Here is a 21,653-nt window from a genome sequence, read left to right as displayed (position 1 = left end):
AAAGACACCGCTGTCCGTCTGTGCGTCTGTCTGTCACCAGGCTGTATCTCATGAACCGTGATAGCCAGACAGTTTAAATTTTCACAGATGATGTATTTCTGTTGCCGCTATAACAACAAATACTAAAAAGTACGGAACCCTCGGTACGCGAGTCCGACTCGCACTTCGCCGGTTTTTTTTACTCCGTCATTAGCAAACCGATTTGGAAAGTATTTTCTTTTATTTAAAATGATAGTTCCGTATTGACTCACATCAAACATATCAGTTGCTAGCAAATATAAAAGGGAAAATTTGTTATATTTTATACGATTTGAAGTCAGTTTTTAATTATTTTTTTAAAGTTGAGCTCATCATAATATTTTTTTTTTATTTGTCATTCAAAGTCCGCCTCCACACAGCGCATCCCCGTTGATACAAAACAATATTGATGGCAATATGCCGTGACAAGTGTACGCACAAAGGGCCGGGTCGATAACTACTAAACTATTTAAAAACTAAGCTTTAACGAACACGAAAATAGACAGAAAGAGAAATTGACTACTCGGTCACTTCCAAAACATCGTATCTTAGTTCGACAGTTATACACAGTTACGTCTTTGGGTAAGTTATACATCAAAGTAGTTTAACAAGGGTAATAAAGTCTTCATCTGAAAGCTTATAGCGGGGGATTAAGGTCTAATATTGTGTGTTTTAGGTGTAATGCTTTATGCTTGGTATTTATTTGGCTGAGGAAAATTAATTACTCGTTACTAAGGTAACGCAAAGTGTCATTAAAGGGAAAAATTACCTGTACCTGTAGTCTGGTTAATAATGTTAACCCCGGGTTAGTGGGATGGTGCAAGTGGGACTAAGCCATTTTCATGCAGTACGATGTAATTAAATAACAGAATTATTGCGCCCTCTTAATATATTATTAGAACGAACACAAGGTAAAATTCCTCTAAAAAAGTGTTAAAAAGCATCCCCTAACATTAAACAAACGAATTCTCTAAGCCGATAAAAAAACAATTACACATAATAACAACCCAGAAATTCGAACGAAAAAACCTACCCCAAGCAAACGGACCGTTAAAACGACTTCCGAAAAAACGAATTAGAAATTCGATCTCGCGTCAAAACGTTTAAAAAAACGCGCTAACCTTGACACATTGGTGTTAAGCCGACAAAACGAGAAAAAACGCCCCTACACGCTAAACCAATAAAAAAGGATAAAAAAAATATGTTTGACTTAAAAAAAGCTAATTGGTTCGCGTGCCGCCCTTTCTTTTTTTTCTATTTAGTTTTTTTACTAGGGTCGTGCTTCTATGCCGTGGGGTGCATTTTTTGTGACAATTAGAGTTTATTACTTTTTAAATGGTGTTGTGGGTATTGTAGCGTAATTTGTTGAATTTATGAGGCTATAATTTATGCTTTTTTTTAACACAGGTAGCACCGTCACGGCATAAATTAAAAAGTAGTAATTGTATTTATTTAATCTTTGAGGTGTTGAATTATTTTACTACTGTTTTATCTTTATTTGTTTCCATTTTAATTTGTTTTTTTTTTTATTCTTATTAACGTAGTTTATGCTTACTTTTACAGCTAGAAATTCACAATTCTTTTTTTTATTTTTTTAACTTTGAACTTGTAAATACTTGTAAATACTTCAGTGAAGTATGCAGCATTTTTTTGTTAACTAGGTACGTTTTTAGTTTTTGTATAAATGAAGAGTGGACATGGTTTTTGACAATAGCTATAAAACTAAATAAACAAAGAATAAATAAAATGTAATAAAGATCATGCAGTTACAGCGTGATAGTATAAAATACAATATTACAACTTTGAATTTTATTTTGAGACGTAACACGTTAAAATTTATTAAAATAAATCCAATTAGAATCGCACAGTAACGACATCTATTGGAGGGTAGATTAGTTATTCATAATAATTTTAAGTATATAGTTCTTGAATGTGGTAGGTACTTTAGTAAGATGTAATAAAAACAAGTTTTTTCAGCACATCATGCCTGATTAGGCATAGAAATATTACCTAAACTGCATATTCTATGCGCTTGTCATTGGCTATTGACATTATTAGATTAAACAATAGTTTTAGTTAGCAGCCTTTTTAAACGTTTTATTAATTCATTATTATTTCCTGATATTATAAACTTATATCTGCTTATTTTGGATTAAGGTGTAAACGACTAAAAACGTACTTTATTTTTCTCAACTCATTCAGCCTATAGCCACGTAGAAAATAAGTGCACAGTCATAGATAAGTGCAAACGTAAGATAAATTTTATTACGCAACAACCTTTGTACTTTAAAATATGGTTACAAAAAGAATACAATGAATTGTAAGGTTAAAACTTGTAAAAAAGGCAAAAAAACCTAATTTAATATTTAAAAAAAAAACACTAACTTACCTGTACAAGTTTATTAAAATACGAAAGCACACTTTATCTCCAATGCTCTGTCTTACACAAAATATTCAAAAATTGCTATTAAAAAAAAAACATTATATAATAGTGGAAAATTTCAAGCAAAATGTATGAAAAAACAACCGTCCGGAGCAGCGCCAAGTTATAAAATTTCCATTAAAACGAGCTGCATTATTATCTTTTTTATAACGAAAAAATGCATTTTTACTTATATGTAACGCCTTAAATTCTTCCATTTGTCAGACAAAAAACAATCCTATTGATTAATTTATATTATATATTTTGCAATGTGCTGATTTGTGTTTTAAGACGTTAAGGAATTGGGAGAACCGAGCTCCTTGGTCTACTTTATTGGTTCATAGTGAGGAGACACCGAATCTAATAAAACTTCTTATTAGATTTATATAAATGGGACAGTTAATGGGACACTTGTATAATATTAATTTTTATAATAAAAAAATGGAGCTTACACCTGGACGAGATCGATTTCTGCAAGATTGTCCCATTTTTTTTAATATATAATGAACCTCCAGGTCTGTTTTCTTAAGTATGTTAAGTACATTTGTACTTCAAACCCATTTGTATATGTGACTGTTTGTGTTCTAAATAAAGTAATAAAGTAATAAAAAGTAATAATAAATATATATTTTTCTCATAAGCTCCACTTGAGATCAAACGATCACAATGTGTCAAATGTCAAATTTACAGAAATTTGCATGCCTTTTCTCTGCAGCTGACAGTACTAGTACGTTAATTTATTATTTACATCTTTGTCGTATATATTTATTTACATACATATGTGTCTTTCAACTAGGTAACCAACCAACCCGTGACATTGGTCATCGCACATACTTAGCATTTTATAAGAAAAACAAACATATTTTACAAACTGGTTATGCGCGTATTTTTCCATAACAAAACAGGACTATAAAATAATATGTACTTTGTAGCATCAAATGACAATAACCATACCTTAAGTGAATTGAATACATTACGATAGTCACGAGTTTTATATGTATTTTTCTTTGCATTAGAAAAAGGTTTTGATAATATAGGGGAACCTGCGTCTAGAAAATGTATGTAAAAAGAACTGTACGTATTTGTGATATGTTAATTTTTATATATGCAGTAGATAAATTCAATTTTATGTTCTATTTTTATTTTTTTGTTTAGCTTAGGATTACCTTAAAGAATGTCTTCAAAACCTCATACTAAGTCCGTTATTTCTTTATATAGTATATTTCCCCCAAATCACGGAATTTGGAAAATTTTTCGCTGCTTCTATTATTTGACACTACAGTAAAATCCCTGATTTGGGGAAAATTCGATTGATCAAGACTTGATAAAAAAAATCACTTGTCAACATATAAAAAATACCGAAAGACCTTTAAAAAATTACCACTATGACAAACATTAAAATGAGAAGCAGATTAGTTTTTTATGAAAGTCGATTATGCCGCTCGCTAAATCAAGACATTCGCTCGATTACGATTTCACAAGAAGCGCCCACATCCCTAGTTGGGTGTGTGCGTGTGAGCGCGCATGTGTGTGTAGATAAAATTTTGAAAAATTCTTAACTTTTCCGCGATAACCCCGGCGCGCGCGCAGGAAAAAAGCTCGGGCGTCGTATTCATAGTCGAGATTGCAAAACGTTTAATTAATGTTTTGTTTACTTGTATCAAAGCAATGTATAATGTGCAAAAATGTCAATATTTATATTTGGAGTTATCACAAAACATAGTTAACATGTTTCTTTAGTTCACAGTTTGTACTTATCCTACATAGATCGCAAAAAATAGGTACATACAAAATCTTTAAAAATACATATTACCTTGTTGTATTTATGAATGTTTTGGGCTTTGTTGCTATATCTGCACTAATTGTATACAAAAATATTAATTTATTATATTTGTTTAACATTTTCCGAAGTATTATACTTAATGCAATAGGGAATATTACGCAAAGCTCTGCATAGAAACCGTCACTAGCACAGACACAGGGTCTACCGCGAAACACGAAAATCGAAAGTTCGGTTTCTGCCTCTCTATTCGATCTATAGAGGCAGATAACGAATTTTCGCGTTTCGCACCCACGCAATACACGGTCGTCGTGAACGCTGCTCGCACTATTGGTGCTTGAGAAAGGAGACCTAGGCTCTCCGAAACATCTCGCGCGAGTGACTAAAACAAGTGAGTCTAAACCGTGAAATTATTTAATTTTAAAGACGGTATTGTTGACATGTAATTTTTTACAAGCTTTTATAGAACTTGCAATGTATATTCGGGTCTAATCATGCAAACTAAATTGACCTACTTCCCATTAATAATTTGATTAAGCTGAAACTTTACGTAATGTTACCATCGACACAGAATAAATAATAGTACTAGGTATAGAAGATTCACTCTCTAATAAAACGCGTCTATTACGACAGACACCGCTAGGTGGCGCAAGCGCGAACAGGCGTCCGTTCCGTAGCGGTGCGCGGCAACTACTTCCTACGGCTAGACACCAAAATTGGTGTGGGCCTCATGTACTTATAGCGACGCGAGGAAATCGCGGAGTGAGCCTGCCATCGAGCTGATCTGACGATGGACATAGGAGGTGGCCACAGGAACTCTGTGATTAAACAACTCATCCTCATTGTGTCTGGGCTCGTTAGAATTTCCTTAAAGAAAGAAAAGTACACTATGCAATAAAAGCTTGTATCAAAAATTAACTTTTTGACATCAAACTTATTCCGTAAAATGCGGTCTATGAATACGACCCATCTTATAAATAAACTGTGTGGCCAGTATTTGTTTGTTATAACGTTATCAGCACTCCCCTGTGTGCGTGCACGCACACATACACACAAATAGATAAGACCAACTAGTGCTCTGTTTCAGATAAGACCTAGACTTAGGCCGACGTCTTAGGTATTTATCTATTCCAATTATAATTTATCGCTAACGTTTGATAGGGTCATTTTGCTCTTAGGGTTGTTTTGGCTAAAATGGGAGTAAGTTAACCAAGAAATACTTTCGTCTGCGTAATATCAGTAAAACTTACATACATTTATTTATATAAATAAATAAATAAGGGTCGTTTTGGGTAAAATGAAACTTTTGACAGCAAAATATCAGTAAAACTTATTAATTTTAGTATTTTTACAAGTTTAACCTTGACACACTCAATGTTATGCCCAATCATATTATTCTTTATATTTAACCAAATTTTTTGGACTTTTTAGCGATTACCTATATTTTACAGGTTTTTGGTCAGAATATTAGTCAAAAATGTAACAGAATGTCACTGTGATGTGTCAGAAAATAAATAATTTATTAGAACCTGGATTCAAATTTCCTAGTTAATTTTTTGACTGTCAACTCTTATAAGTTTGTTGTATAAAACCTTACTTCACTGTGTAGTATGGCTATTGGATAGAAAATACGTAACTTAATATTTAATTGAAATGGAAGTAAGTAGTAGTTACTTATGTTTTTTTTTTGTTTAGGACCAGGCCGGCCAGCAATGTGAATTTTCATCAAAGAAAAACAGTATAAAACTCACTACGATATGCATTGGTAAGTAATAATCAAGGTTTTTAATTACATATTTCCATAATTTAAATTCCTACCTTAATAGGAAAGGCCACGACCGCTTCTCCGTGAGTATATGTTACCTATTTATTTCGACTTTCCTCTTTGATATTAACATTATACATATAATACAATTTTTGTAGGTATATGAACGACCGCTATGCTCTTTCGTTAGATTTTTTAAATTATTAATTAATTATAAGGGTAAATGATCTTTTATTAATTTATATAGAATTCGATTTTCGCTCCTAACTTAAAATAATCAAAAAGTCGAAAAAAAATCAAACGAAGGGGCATAGCCATGATAAATATAGGTACCTATTATTATTAAATTATTAATAAAATAATAAATTAATTTTGAATAACTCATAAATTATTATATATTATTTGTGTATAAATTTCCATAATGTCAATATCCAGGGATAAAATCCCCATTTAAGTTTTTTGCCATAATAGAAAAAAATATGATTTAAGATCATTAAAACTGTCCCTGTTTTATTTAAAACATTATTATGTTTTATGTGTGTTTCATGAAATTCAATACTTTGTATTATTTGTATTTAGTACTTATATGCCTTATATTAGATATTACTGACCAATAGACTAAGTTCACAAAAGCCCTTATTGAAAATACGAACGATTCGAACCCAGGACCACCGGCTATGCAGGTAGAATCGATAACACAGAGGCCAATTTATTCTAACTTACATAATTTACATTTTATTTCATGAAAAAGTACGAGCGAAATACACGCGCGGATGATAACAAATATCATTTAGATATCTAAATGATAAACATCATTTTGATATCATTTTGACATAAATGCACATTTGAATTGGCCTCCAAGCTAAATTACTTCATTAACCTTGACGTGACCTGTCAAGTACAAAGCACCCGCCTTTTAATGAGAAAAATACTAATTAAGAAAATAAACTTCACCAAACCTATAAAGAAAGCACCGGACAGATTTATCCCGGGGCCAAGGTAACCTAGGTTCGAGTCCCGCTAATAGGAACCTAGAATGGAGCCTATTTTCCGTCGATCAGCATTGTCTAGGGTACGTAATAAATGCGTGAAGCTCGAGTAGTGATGTGACAGTTGTCGATGATATTTTTTATATTTCTCCAACGTAGCATTGTCAACAGCGTACTTTTTGTCCCTTATCAACTAATTGGAATTTTTTTAAAGCTATTAATCGTTTATTTTAAAAATTATTTCTATTTTTATTTATTCGAACTAAACGCGTGTTTTCTAGTTTACATCCTAATAAACAGAATAGGTGGTAGAAATATACATAGATATTTTTTTTGACAACGCAATCGCAGTTAAAATATCAACATTGGCGTAGGTAAAAACGCATTCTAATAATTCTAGTAACAGATTGTAAAGTTAATTTAAACTAGGTATAAACGCCGTATATAATAACTTCTATTTTATTATTTAATTCCATTAATAACTGTCATAGTGTAATTTTTACTTCATCTAAAATTATATTTTTCTTAATGTTATTTATGTTATTTATTTATTCATTTCAGGTGTTGGAGTAACAAAGAAGACCAACTAAATAACCTCTAATCCAGTAAAAAAACATCTAAAACTGTCAATCTGTTAATATAAAATACTCAGAACAACGTTGTGAAATAACTACTTTATCTTACCCGCGTATTTAAGTTTTGAGATTTACCTTTGACGTTTCGAGGGCGGCGCTGTCCCCGTGGTCTCGGAGAAGACACAAGTAAAAAAAGATTAACGGAATAAGTCCCGTTTAACAATTTAATAATATGTAACAATCGTGAAAGTTTATAACAGTGTACTTTGTCTTACATTCGAGCCTTCAAAAAAGTATGCAAAATTTCTAAACAAATCCATTCCTATCTAATCTGCAACTTATTAGAAAGCGCCATCTATCAGCACAATTGCAACATTAATCTATATCGAATCCAATTATAAGAATACCGTGAAGCATTAAGATAAATTTTATCGATATCGATATACCAATTAGCCCTCACTATACTTACGGCGACGTTCAGGGTTACCACTTATGGCGTACCTACGCTGTTTTCGTAATTTATAGGAATAATAAGAAAACATAGATTTTTATTTATAAAACATACATAATTTTGTTATTAAATTGTTGTGTTAGAAAAAAAAGAAATTTTGTAATTCTTTTAGTGTATTTTAAATTGATAAATCAGTCTCTTCTCTTGCATTAAGAAATAATTTAAACCAAATAAATTAAGTTAAAATTAAAATGCCCAAACACATATTTTCGAATGTTTGTGATGGTTGTAATATTATATTCGTTTCATTATCATTGCTCTCTATAATTTTAGTTATTATACTGATGTAGTCTTAAGAAATAAAACTATGAAAACGGATTATATCGCGTATATTGAATTTATAATACATCCCGACGTTTCGAACTCTTTACAGCGTTCGTGGTCAACGGGTGACTGAGGAAAAATTACAAAATGCAAAAATACCCACATACTAAAATAATGAACAATCATAGACTACAAACTTTAAGGCTGGTTGTACATGCAAAATCGGTTCATAAGGCTAGTTATACACTATAATTATTTTTCAAGTAAAGATATATATATATACGCGATAAAAATAAACTATGCCGGCTCCAACCCTACACCACGGACCCGAGAAGATTTAATTCCCTCCTAAATTGTAGGAGGGTATCCCAATATGGGACCGGCAACAAACTCGGCGGGACACATCTTTTCAAAACATCAGAATGTCCAGCATCATCCAACACTACGGTCTCACAGTCTATGTCTCGCTTGCTCCTTTATCAGGTGGACTACAGGATCCCAAGCAGCTTGGAAAAGATGTGTCCCGCCGAGTTTGTTGCCGGTCCCATATTGGGATACCCTCCTACAATTTAGGAGGGAATTAAATCTTCTCGGGTCCGTGGTGTAGGGTTGGAGCCGGCATAGTTTATTTTTATCGCGTATATATATATATCTTTACTTGAAAAATAATTATAGTGTATAACTAGCCTTATGAACCGATTTTGCATGTACAACCAGCCTTAAAGTTTGTAGTCTATGATTGTTCATTATTTTAGTATGTGGGTATTTTTGCATTTTGTAATTTTTCCTCAGTCACCCGTTGACCACGAACGCTGTAAAGAGTTCGAAACGTCGGGATGTATTATAAATTCAATATACGCGATATAATCCGTTTTCATAGTTTTATTTCATGAGTAACTATCGCGGTAACCGAAGACAATATTATGATGTAGTCTTAATTAAAAAAAAAAAAGGATCCAACAAAAAAAATAAGAATTATGTGTACTAGTAAATGTATTAATCATAAAATAATGGTTTGTGTAGTTATACTATATGTCTAATTTACAAATATGTACATAAATACCGCATCGTTTTGTGATTTTTAATTTAATTCTCATTGTCATACCAATCGATTTTTTAAATGAATACTTATGTAATAACTTTAGATTTCTTACGATAAGACGTTTATTTATTACTAAAATACCCAGTAATAATGTATTACCTATACAATTCCACAAATAATAAATAAATAAAAGCGACAAAATAATTATAAAAATAATACCACTGTTTCTTATTGCTGTGTGCGTTGCAAGAAAGCCAACGCGTTCTATAAATTCGAAATAATTTAATTTTTACCCTGGCCACCCTGTATTGTGGCTGCGGCGGCCCTTGCGCCCGCGCATGAGATAAATCTTTTTACTGCGCACTTTGATTAGAAAATTCCTTTATTAATTGACTGCGTTAATTAAACCGATTTTGTTCCTTGTTGTAAATTTTATGTTTAGGGCGAAGATTAAGATATAAACTGATAAGTATATGTATATATATTATTTATCTATGAAATATATGGATTTTTTGAAAACATATGGTTAATAACTTAAAATATATTGTGTATGTGTAAATTGTTAATTACTTAAACCCAAGCTTAAAATAAAAGTTGCAATTCATAGGTTAGGTATATGTAGGTACGAGGGCATAAATATATATACGTTCCCAAAGTTTCAAAAATATGTGTACCCTCTTACACATTAGACAATAAAGTCGTGTTCACATATTTTTGAGCCATTTGTCGTGATCGATATTTTTGCCATCGACTGTATCTACATAGTTTAAACAAATTGACAATGTACCCTTTTTGTAAGCTACACTAAGCTCCTAATTTTGGTAAGTAATAAATTCTCCAATTAAAAAAAATTAGAAAATAAAAATATTAACAGCTGAAATATTTGCGTAAAGTAATTTTCAAATTCCAGTCACTAATAATGTTTGCCATCAATCATATATTATTAAGATACAACAATATTAATAAAAGCTCCCTATCAATAATTGTAAAACTAAACTACCAATAAAACCTATAAACATTAGACGCACACAAATAAATCTTCACCCACGCGCCCGCACACAGACAAAAAAGCTAGAGCAAGACAAAAAAAATCCGCAAAACGATGCGAATACCCGAAGGCAACGACCTACGAAAAATAAGACGAATACGGCGCGCGCGCACATGTGCGTCGGCCATTTTTTTCTTGCCGTCTCTTTTTAGAGCCAAAAAAGGTGCGAGACCCCGCGCGTGCGAGAGGGACGGGTGGAAAGAAAGCGGGGTGAGGTCGTTCGCGCCCTTTTTAGTTCCGTGCGTTGCCGCGCGCTGTTAGAGGAAAGTTCTTCCTGTATCGTTTTGTTCTTTTTTTAAATAGCGCTCGTAATTTTTTGTATGCGTTGTTATCTATGTATTCATACATATTAAAGTCAGTTAAGTGAATAATTGTGTGTCTAGACACGGGTTTAAATTTGGTTAGTACAAGTTGGTGCAAAAATCCGTGCACACAATTTTTTAATATGGTATATTGTTAATCATTTTCACGTTTCCTTTTTTGTATCAAAGCTCAAGGAGAATATTTGTGTCATTCTCAATTAAAAGGTACAACATTGTCGCTTGCCAGAAGGACGCTTTGACAGGTTATTTGTATAAAGCTACAAGCAAATTTCGTCTTTATGGTGAGCTACGTGGCGCCTTTTGAATGAGAACGTCACATTTTACTAATAAAGATACTTAATACGTTTTGTTTTAGTCGTTTAACTTAAGATAGACATTTTTTTAAAGATGTGTAAGTAAGAAAAATATTCCTAAAAATTATTCGTCAACTCATTTTTGTTCCATCCTCACTTTGATTTTCTTATGAAATTTGTTACACTGTCGGGTTGTTAATAGGTCTACATGAACTTGCCAATAGCTAGTTAATGTTCCTAATATACATATTATTATACATGTATTTAAACGCAGCCTCTACTTTAGAACACATACAACCTTAAGGTTCCGTAGGTCCAGAGAGCAGTTTTTGAAAAAGCGTACCGCTTTTTTAGATCACAATACGATTGCCAAAAATTTTATGACCAATCTTGAGGATTTTCTCTGGTGACTTCATCGATTTAAATCCACTTTTTGACTTTTGCTTGATAGAAAAAAAATCACATAGGTCTAAAACGCACTTTAAAAATATGTAGCAATTTATGAAAGTTTACGTTTTGTCCTAGACTCGAGGTTGCTGCGCACTCCGCCGGTCATCAAGCCATAAGCCTGTATATTGCCCACTGAACTATAATTCTGTTTTTTTTATTCCGTAGACTAAAATGACATTTCATGTGGTACTACGAAATGTCATCTCATACACATGAAACGTCATTTTAGTCTACGGAATAAAAAAACAGACTCTTAATAAGCTACCAAAACAAATTTTAAAAATTGATGATTTAAAGAAATTTAAAAAAATGATTTCCTAGCAAAGATAGATATAACTCCGTAATAGATGGATACGGTCTAAGGAAAAAACTCGAAAATCAAGAAAATTCGATTCTCGTTCAGAGGGCGCTACTAGCTTTGGCCTACTGTCGTATAGATGGCGTTGACGGTTTCGTTTGTTATGCAAATAAAATAAAAACATTTATCCATATTTAAAAACATTTTATCGTATTTTTATAAATCTTCATTTTTAGTTTTAAAGTGTGTCGACAGATGGCAGTGAATTTACTGGGGTTACAAAATTTACCGCTCTAGTATAAGTTACTATGTTTCCTAGTAAATAAAGCATACTATTCTGTTCAAGATTTTTTGTCTGACTCAGGAAATTTCATTTCCTTTTAATTTGTTGTGTTGTGTATATTTGTGACGTTTTCAACCAAAAGGTACCACATTAACGCTAGTCGATAAGGTTGAAGCTATATGGAAATAGCGCCTTATTGACAACCGACAATAAGTACCCTTTTGGTTGAGAATGGCACATAACACTAGACAAGCAAGAAAGCATGAAAGACTAGTTTATAATTGCACGCTATGGCTGTGTAGTTATTTGTGTGCCATGTGGCGAGACATAGTGATACTATATTATACATACCTATGTTTAACAAATAAATAATTTGGAATTGAAATTGGAATTAAACTAAAAATCATTATGAATCACTCGGTGTTTCATAGGGAATTGAAAATATTTTTATTGAGAGGTTGCTTTTACACCGTGTATGAAATTTTTGATAAGTTTTAAGATTTTGGCTTATTATATTATGATCTTCGCATCTCACTAAGTTTTTAATAATTATAATTTTAGTTTTAAGGCATGTATTTCAAACACAATATCTGTATTGTTTTTTATAATAAATGTATGACTATGCAAAAAAATTAAAAATATGAAAATTGCTTCTAATAATGCACAATATAATTTTTGATCATACTCATCGATTGCGTTTTACCCAAAGGGTAAAAACGGGACCCTATTAGACTCCGCTGTCCGTCTGTCTGTCTGTCTGTCTGTCTGTCGGTCTGTTTGTCTGTCACCAGGCTGTATCTCATTAACCGTGATAGCTAAATAGTTGAAATTTTCACAGATGATGTATTTCTGTTGCCACAACAATACTAAGAAGTACGGTACCCTCGGTGGGAGAGTCCGACTCGCACTTGTCCGGTTTTTCTTGTTAAAAGTTACCTAATTTAATTTGTTTAATTTGTTTTAAGTTAGCTACTTAAAACAAATTAAAATTCAAAATCATGATATCAGCGGTCCCGAGCACGCACATCAAATCGATCTTAAGCGTAAGCGTGAGCACTTACGCTCAGTAAGAGGGAGAAAAGATCACGAACCTACGGGGCCTTAAAGTAGGGTACTTCACTACTTACTACAGGGCCTATCTCCAACTAACCATAAAGATGTCGAGAAAAAGCATCAATTAAAATGCTTACACCTCTAAATCAAGTCTAGACAGATTCATTAGCCTATAATCTAGGTCTTTAGACTTTATTGCTATAGCTATAGGGTCTATTTTTGAGTAAACAGAAGAGATTTAGCTATAAGGAAGCGATCGGAGTTTTATTAGGGAGCCGGTGGAAAATTGTCTGGTTTTATTTTAGAAAATACCGTAGGTTGTGTTAGTTATATTAATTGTGATGTAATGAGATATTTTCAAAATAAAACAATAATGATACGTTTCTTTGGGTGACATTGTCAGATTAATTTCTATCTTTCTTTTCATATTTCTATAACGTGGAGTGCTCCGAGGATTGTTCGGAATCCCTGCCGCTTCTTCCCGCCATCGCTCTACGCAACAACATGTGCGCAGAAAAGAAGAAATTAAAAATAATTTGACCCTATTATTGCTAAGTATATAGCTTCGCAAGCTAAGCCTAGAACATTATAAAAGCGTTGAGCTTGTACATTTTGCCACAGATTAGCACCAACAGACTACGCGTTATAAAGCGTTTACCTTGTCCAAAATCATTGAGTTGCATTCTATGCAATTTTGATACACCGACTAGGTTAAACCAAGGCGAATCGGATCACAGGGTTAATAGGATCAAGATGAAAATCCGTTGATATTTGAGGCATTGATATGAGCGCAATGAAATAGTCTCACATGGAGATGATTTTATTTTAAGAGGAGTCTTACACTGGGACACCAGTCATAAGCAATATTTTACTCGTACATATCAACTAGTCTACTAGTACACACATAGATTTAAGATTAGATCCTAAGTATGCATGTAATATTGCTATGCCCCCACGGGGTCCATGTGGAACTACCAAGAATTTGTAATACCTATAAAACCATGGTTGCAATAAATAAATATGAAATATGATTGACCTCGGCTTACAGTCTATGTTTACCCATGGATCTTATTTTTTATAGATAATACTTGTATTCTGTTTCCTTAATTTTCTATGAATTTTTCCTGGAATTTCCGCGAACTTTTTCAACTTTTCTGGAATTTTCTACAACTTACACATCTGGCAGACCAAATAAGCTCCAAGCTCCGGCTTGCGGTGTTGCTAACAGCTTAGTCAGTTCGAGCTTCAGTTATTCGATCTGTTTCAGATATGATACTTATTTGTCAGTGTCAAAAGTGACATTTTTGGTTTGACGGATCAGTATCATAATCAGAAACAGAACAAATAACTAAAACTCGAATTGGCCTATATTAATATTATTAACGTTGTGCCGCGAAAATGATCAGTCTATTCAGCAAGTGGTCTGAGATTTTCGTAAACCCGTTGCAGTGACTCACGCGCAGCCGATGTCGCAACCGAAATTCTACCGGTTGTAGACAATGGCGTTTCGGGTAGGCGCCATTTTGTGTGCTTTTTGCCTACGCGATACTACCATTATCTAGATGTTAGCTTGTTGACTAGATTTTATTTGGTATCAATTTATCAGGGTCACACACATTTTCTTCTTCTTCTCGTGTCTATGGTTTCAGACTGTGCGGGACCAAGATAGCGACATTTATCGCCCTGGCTGTCGCATCAAGGAGGTCCTGCTCAGAGCAGGCATGCGGGCACGCCTGACAAGATAGCATGTGCACCAGCATTTGGGGAGCCGTCCCGTCCCACATGTCCATACATATTTTATGTATGGACATGTATGTCGGGCCATGCTCAGTGTAGGGTTCCGTAGTTACCCGTCCGTCAAAATAGACCATTTGCAAAAACTCAAAAACGGCTAGACCGATCAGGTTTGCTATATTTTTCATTAAAATTCTTTACGAAGCTATACTTTTACGATTTTTTTCATAATTTTTGGACTCATGATTCAAAAGTTAGGGGAACTAGAGGGGAAAACACAACTTTTTTTCTTTCACATCGATTATTTCCGAGAATATTAAGTTGATTAAACCATAAATGGTATTTGAAGGCCCGTATTCGTTTTAGAAGACCTATCCAACGACACCTCACACTAATATAGGGCTGAAGCGAAAACTTACCCCACTTTTCATGTACGGGAGCAACCCTAAAAAAATATTTTTTCTAGTTTTTATTTGACGACTTTGTTAGCGTAACTGATTTACATATTTGTGCCAAATGTAGCTAATTTTGAATTTAGTACCTATATCTTGGTATAGTTATTATGCAGAGTCAAAATCAAGGAAGACAAGGAAACTTTAGAAATCCTACACCAAAAGCGATAGTTTCTACTCTCCAGCCTATTTATTTCCACAATCTCGTATAAAGTGGCTATTCGTTTACAAGTAACATATTCTAGCCGGCACTCGTAATACGATAGTTAAAAGAAAAAACAGGTCGCCGGAGCCGCCGACCTCGTGTGTCGAGTTGCATAATATTCTTTGTTGCGAGAAGGGATAGAAAAACCGACTGGCTATAACTACATGATGGTATACGCAAAACACGGGTCTAGAATGTACATCAGGTGTACTTCCTTTTTGGCGAAATTTATTTCGCCAAATTTCACTTGGCAACCAACTTTAATCTGCGGTGTCAGCATGGTTGCATTTTTATCACATATCACTATGCCTGTCACTTTCGCACTTACATACTTGTTAGAACGTGACAGGCATGGTGACAAGCGATAAGAATGCGACCGTGCTCAGCCTGCAGGCCTCCAAAAAGCTTGGGGTGCTTAACAGAGCCAAACAGTACTTCACACCGGGTCACCGACTTTTGTTATATAAAGCGCAGGTTCGACCCCATATGGAGTACTGTTCTCATCTCTGGTCTGGCGCTCCACAATACCAGCTCCTTCCCCTTGACTCCATCCAACGTCGGGCAGTTCGTATTGTCGGCAATTCCGAACTTACTGACGGCTTAGAACCTCTTAGTCTTCGGAGAGACGTTGGCTCTCTTTGCATGTTCTACCGTCTGTACAATGGGGAATGTTCCGAAGAACTTTTTGATCTGGTGCCATCGTCTCGTTTCTATCACCGCACCTCCCGCCAAAGGAGCAAAGCTCATCCTCACTTCTTAGACACATGGCACACCATGAATAAGCGGGCATCCCGCTCGTTTCTTCCCAGAACGTGCAGAATGTGGAATGAGTTGCCTCCTGAGGTATTTCCTTTGTGCTACGACATGGGATTCTTCAAGAAGCGGGTATTTAGGGTTCTCAAGGGTCGGCAATGCTTAAGTGGCTCCTGTGATGTTGCTTACGTCCATGGGCGACGATGACTGCTTCCCATCAGGCGGCTCGTCTGCTCGTTTGCTGAACATCACATAAAAAAAAAAAAAAAAACTTTTCGCCAAAATTTCATTTGGCAAACCAATCGTCGGCATAACCTTACTTCGCAACCATTTCATTTCCCAACCCCATACTTGCGAAATGAAAATGACGTACTAGGTTGGGTTAGGTTAGGTTGGATTATGTAAATTTGCGAAATGAAGTTTCGCCCAACTAAAAATATGGGATAAATAGTTTGGGAACTGAAAGTTTGTCAAGTAATTTTCGCCGAAACATCAGTAAACCGAATGTACAACATTTCTTGTCAAATATCGGAATCAAATCAAAAGGTACCTCATTGTCGCTTACCAAGAGGACGAAAATTGCTTGTATCTTTATACGAAAAATCAGAGCGTCCTTATGGCAAGCGACAATGTGGTACCTTTTGCTTGAAAACGACGCATTGAATAATCGGCAAAGAGCATGTCGGGCCATACTCAATGTAGGGTTTCGTAGTTACCATTCTGTCAAAATAGGCCAAACGGGAGGTGTTAGTAAGTATTATGTATTTACAAGCATTTTGCAGGACCTTTGCAGCGCTTTGCACGTCTTTTTACAAAGAAAATAAGAATTTTTGTAATAACTCAAAAAAGACTGGACCGATCATATTCGCTATAATTTTCATTAAAAATATTTATTAAGCTTTTATTTCACGATTTTTTTCATATTTTTTGAACCCATGGTTCAAAAAATAGCGGGGGACACATTTTTTTTTCGGAGCGATTATTTCCGAAACTATTAGTTATATAAAAAAACGGTTGTTGGAGACCCTTATTCGTTTTGAAAACGTATCCAACGATACCCCCCACTATTGGTTTAAATAAAAAAAAAATTAAAAAAACAATTTGTATATGGGAGGTACTTACCTTAATTTTTTTATATAGTTTTATTTTATTATTACGAGCCCATTGTGTCCCACTGCTGGGCAAAGGCCTCCCCCCTCTTCTTCCACTCCTCCCGGTTTTGAGCTACATCTGGCCAGTCGCTCAAAAAGGAGTCCAAGTTATCCCGCCATCGCCGACGAGGTCTGCCGGATCCCCGGTTTGACTCATGGGGCACCCACTCTGTGGTTATTTTGGCCCACATGTCATTCGGCATGCGGCAGACATGACCAGCCCAGTCCCACTTTAACTTGTCCGCTTTCCGAGCTAGTTTTATTTTACCATGCCAAATTGCAGCTTACTAGCACTAACGATCACGGAGCGAAGCCTCGGACAGACAGACAAACAGACATAGTGAAACTATATGGGGTTTCTAGGTGACTACGAAACGAAACCCTAAAAACGGATGATATATATATGTGATTGCGTAAATTGTTTGCTTTTGTAATAGTGCTCGTAGGTATTCCAAGATATCAGAATCACCTATCGTATCTCTTGAATACAACTTTTCGTAGTTTCCAGTCCGCTAATAAATTAATGTTATGGTACATTCAAGCGGCCTCATGTAACTTTACCCCCTTATAAAACAAATAACTAATTATAATATAGCTATTGATTAGACCCCTATAATAATTCAGCGAAAATAGGTCACATCCCAGGTAGCAAAATGACGTCAGCGACGTCATAATGACGGCATTATTACGTCATTATGACGTCATTTTGCTACCTGGGATAGTTTTGAATTGTCTTTCGTTTGAACCATGCGCGACACCCGGCATATTATATTTAATCACTTCCGCGTTTCATTTTAAGAAAACACCCAAGAAATCTAACCAACTAGCCTTCTAAATCCAACGTTTACAAGAAAACTCTTTGCAAGTTTACACGATGCATTAACGCACACAATCACACCCACACACACTAATCCAATAACATCCAACATTATCCTTATTACAAAGCGGTAAGGTTGAAAGTTGTGGATATATTTATGAAGTAGGTAAGAGCTGGTGAATATCATCGTGTTTATTTCGACTGGCTGAAAGAAGGCAATCTGGTGTTTGTTAGGTATCGTACAGGGTGCGGTTTGGACGGGCGATGCCATGTTTATGTGCTATAAAAACCGGACAAGTGTGAGTCGGACTCACACACGAAGGGTTCCGTACCATTAACTATAAAAACTGTCACCCATCCAAGTACTGACCCCGCCCGACGTTGCTTAACTTCGGTCAAAAATCACGTTTGTTGTATGGGAGCCCCACTTAAATCTCTATTTTGTTCTGTTTTTAGTATTTGTTGTTATAGCGGCAACCGAAATACAACTTCTGTGAAAATTTCAGCTGTCTAGCTATCACAGATCACGAGATACAGCCTGGTGACAGACAGACAGACGGACAGACGGACAGACGGACAGACGGACAGACGGACAGACGGACAGACGGACGGACAGACGGACGGACAGACGGACAGAGGAGTCTTAGTAATAGAGTCCCGTTTTTACCCTTTGGGTACGGAACCCTAAAAATGTATACGGTTGATGGTGGGCACCCGAGGGAGCGGTAGACCACCGCAGCGCTGGGTGGACGGCAACCGACGACACGGAAGTCGGGACTGGATGAATCAGGCACAAGTTCGCCAGAAGTGGAAGAAGAGGGAAGTGGCCCACGTCCAAGATTGGAACACCAGAAGGACACCATGATGATGATGATAATGGGTTTTAGGATGCGTTATTGGCCTATCCTAGAGCTACAAAAAATCATTTCTGGCTGAGGCATAAGGATAGCCTATCCCTTTATACCTTTATAGGGCAAAGGTCTCAAAAAAGACCATCCTTATGACATCATCATTTTGTATTTTTTTCTTGTATGTAATTTTTAGGACAAGATTGGTAATGAGACTTGAATTGAGAATTTTTTCAGTCTTGCCCGTTAAAGGGTCATAAGTTAAGGGCACAATTAAATATGATATGGCAAAAATTACCACCCAATAATATCATATTTTTTCTTGTGCAGAATTTTTAGAACTTTGGAGGCGATGTTTAATTTTTTTTAAATTTTAGCCGTTAAACCACTACCGCTACCATGTAACCATAATTCAGGGTTATCTTACAATAGGCGTTCCTTGAACAGACTCTATCAAAGACTTTTTGAGCAAAAATTTTCTTTAATAGATCCACTTCATAAGCGTCTTACCCGCCCCGCTACCTCCCATACCAAACACCAGCCCTAACTAGCGAATTCTATTTTTAATGTTTAGATCGGTTAATGCGCTGCAGTTTTATGCACAAAACGCCGGCCGGACGGACCGCCATTTTAAAATTTTAAATTTAGAACTGAAATCGCAGGAAGCTGCTTCTATTTGCGAGTTTTATTTTATTCGCATAGGCGTGGTGTGCCAAATTTATTTGGGATGGGAAGTTTTTTGTGTTGATAAATATGTGGGCGGTCGGTGGCTACACATACATATATTCTGGCAAGCCAGCTTTGTTAGTGAAAGAAGGCGGTTGAAAACGTAGGCGCGAAGGATTGATCTTCCATACAAATATAGAATTTCGCGGCTTTTTCTTACTGACAAAGCTAGAGTATATTTCATTATCTTTGATTAGGTAATTACATAGAGTAACTTATACTAGAGCGGTACTGTCATAGTAAATTTTGTAACCCCAGTAAATTCACTGCCATCTGTCGACACACTTTAAAACTAAAAATGAAGATTTATAAAAATACGATAGAATGTATTTAAATATAGATAAATGATTTTTTTTATTTGCATTAATTATTTTTATGATTTTGACCCATGTTCTTTCACTGATATGCGTTAAAATTGTTAAATAACAAACGAAACCGTCAACGCCATCTATTCGACTGTAGGCCAAAACTAGTAGCGCCCTCTCAACGAGAATCAAATTTTCTTGATTTTCGAGGCACGTTTTTTCCTTAGACTGTATCTATCTATTACGGAGTTATATCTATCTTTGGTAATTACTAAGATTAAAAAATATATATCGAACGCAGACGAAGTCGCGGGCAGAAGCTCGTTATTTCATAATTTACATTTTTGAAACTTTTGACAATTGCAACTTTTCAAATGTCTATAAATTCCAAAATTATATCTTCCAAAAATCCAGACGTTTACGAGACATGCAAGATGCACAGGAGGTGCACTTTGCGCGGTGCAACGTTATTTTTGTTGCAACCTTGAATTTTAGCGGGTATTTTTGTATTGCACTTGGCAGCCGGCGCAATCTTTGCTGCTTTTTTATACGTAAATACATTTTGTCTTTAAGCTTTCTTGGTCTGCAAAGAAAGTGGAATTTAACAAACCATAAAACCGAACTGTAATTCAATACTACAATTATTAAATTAAATTTCTTTATTTGAGAAACAACATATGGTCCATAAATTTGTTAGTTATAGCTTATATCTTATGTAAGTAACAACAACAACAGTAACCTAATAAAATATTTAATAAATTATAAACAGAAACGACTTGGTCTGCTGACGCATTGCCCATAACAAAGGACAATCTAGCTTATTAGCTATCATGTTTATTAGCTATTATATTTAGCTTATTAGCTATTTCATTAGTTCAATTAAGGACGCCATTTAGGGAAAAGGATGTAATCCACAAAAAACTGTCAATAGAATTTGAACTTTTTGTCAAAACGAAAAGTCATTGATATAAATGGCAAATTTTAGAGGACGGATCATTTTCGCTAAATGGCGTCCTAAAAAGTGTTACTTTTTGTTGTTTGAGTTATTTCTCTCATTTGTGAAAATATTTAGCCTCAGTACTGCATCAATATATTAGTAAATATTAGTCACATCTAAATTTTTAGTGGGTGCTAGGGTGATTTCACCATATCATTATCTGCCCAACTGAACGGGTCTTAATTTTCATATAAACATATTAAACATCTCTGTGTTCAATCAATCACTTCGTTTTTGGTTTTTAAACTGCAATTTTTTTTATGTTTGCCTGAAATATTTGTTGTTGAAAATTTGTCAAACTAATTTTTTTATATCAGTATTTTTAATATATAGTTTATTCATATGAACCTAGATATACAACATATATGTACGTCATTCTAGGGCGCTTTTACAAATACTGAAAGTAACACTAAATCATCAGCGCTTCGGAAAATGTACTATCTACTGTCATAATCGCACTTAAACTACTATCATCTACTTAATCTACTATCATTATCAGCACACGCTCAAAATCACGAAGCATCAAACCGCCATATTTTTTCGGCTCATAG

General features: G+C 34.8%; 1 protein-coding gene and 1 long non-coding RNA gene across 3 annotated transcripts in view; one reads left to right on the top strand and one right to left on the bottom strand.

The window, feature by feature from the left end:
• Positions 1-21,653, bottom strand: part of LOC134751575 (zinc finger protein 184) — a 146,945-nt gene that overhangs the window by 99,451 nt on the left and 25,841 nt on the right. The gene's annotated exons all lie outside the window — the stretch shown is intronic.
• LOC134751494 (uncharacterized) lies at positions 5,161-8,579 on the top strand. The gene is made up of 3 exons (XR_010128667.1): positions 5,161-5,337; positions 5,916-5,985; positions 7,536-8,579. It is a non-coding gene; the product is annotated as an uncharacterized LOC134751494 (long non-coding RNA).

Source organism: Cydia strobilella, chromosome 22 (genome assembly GCF_947568885.1).
Source record: "Cydia strobilella chromosome 22, ilCydStro3.1, whole genome shotgun sequence".
NCBI classification, from domain to species: domain Eukaryota; kingdom Metazoa; phylum Arthropoda; class Insecta; order Lepidoptera; family Tortricidae; genus Cydia; species Cydia strobilella.
The sequence above is the reverse complement of the archived record's forward strand: the minus strand, read 5'-3'. Positions and strand labels throughout refer to the sequence as shown.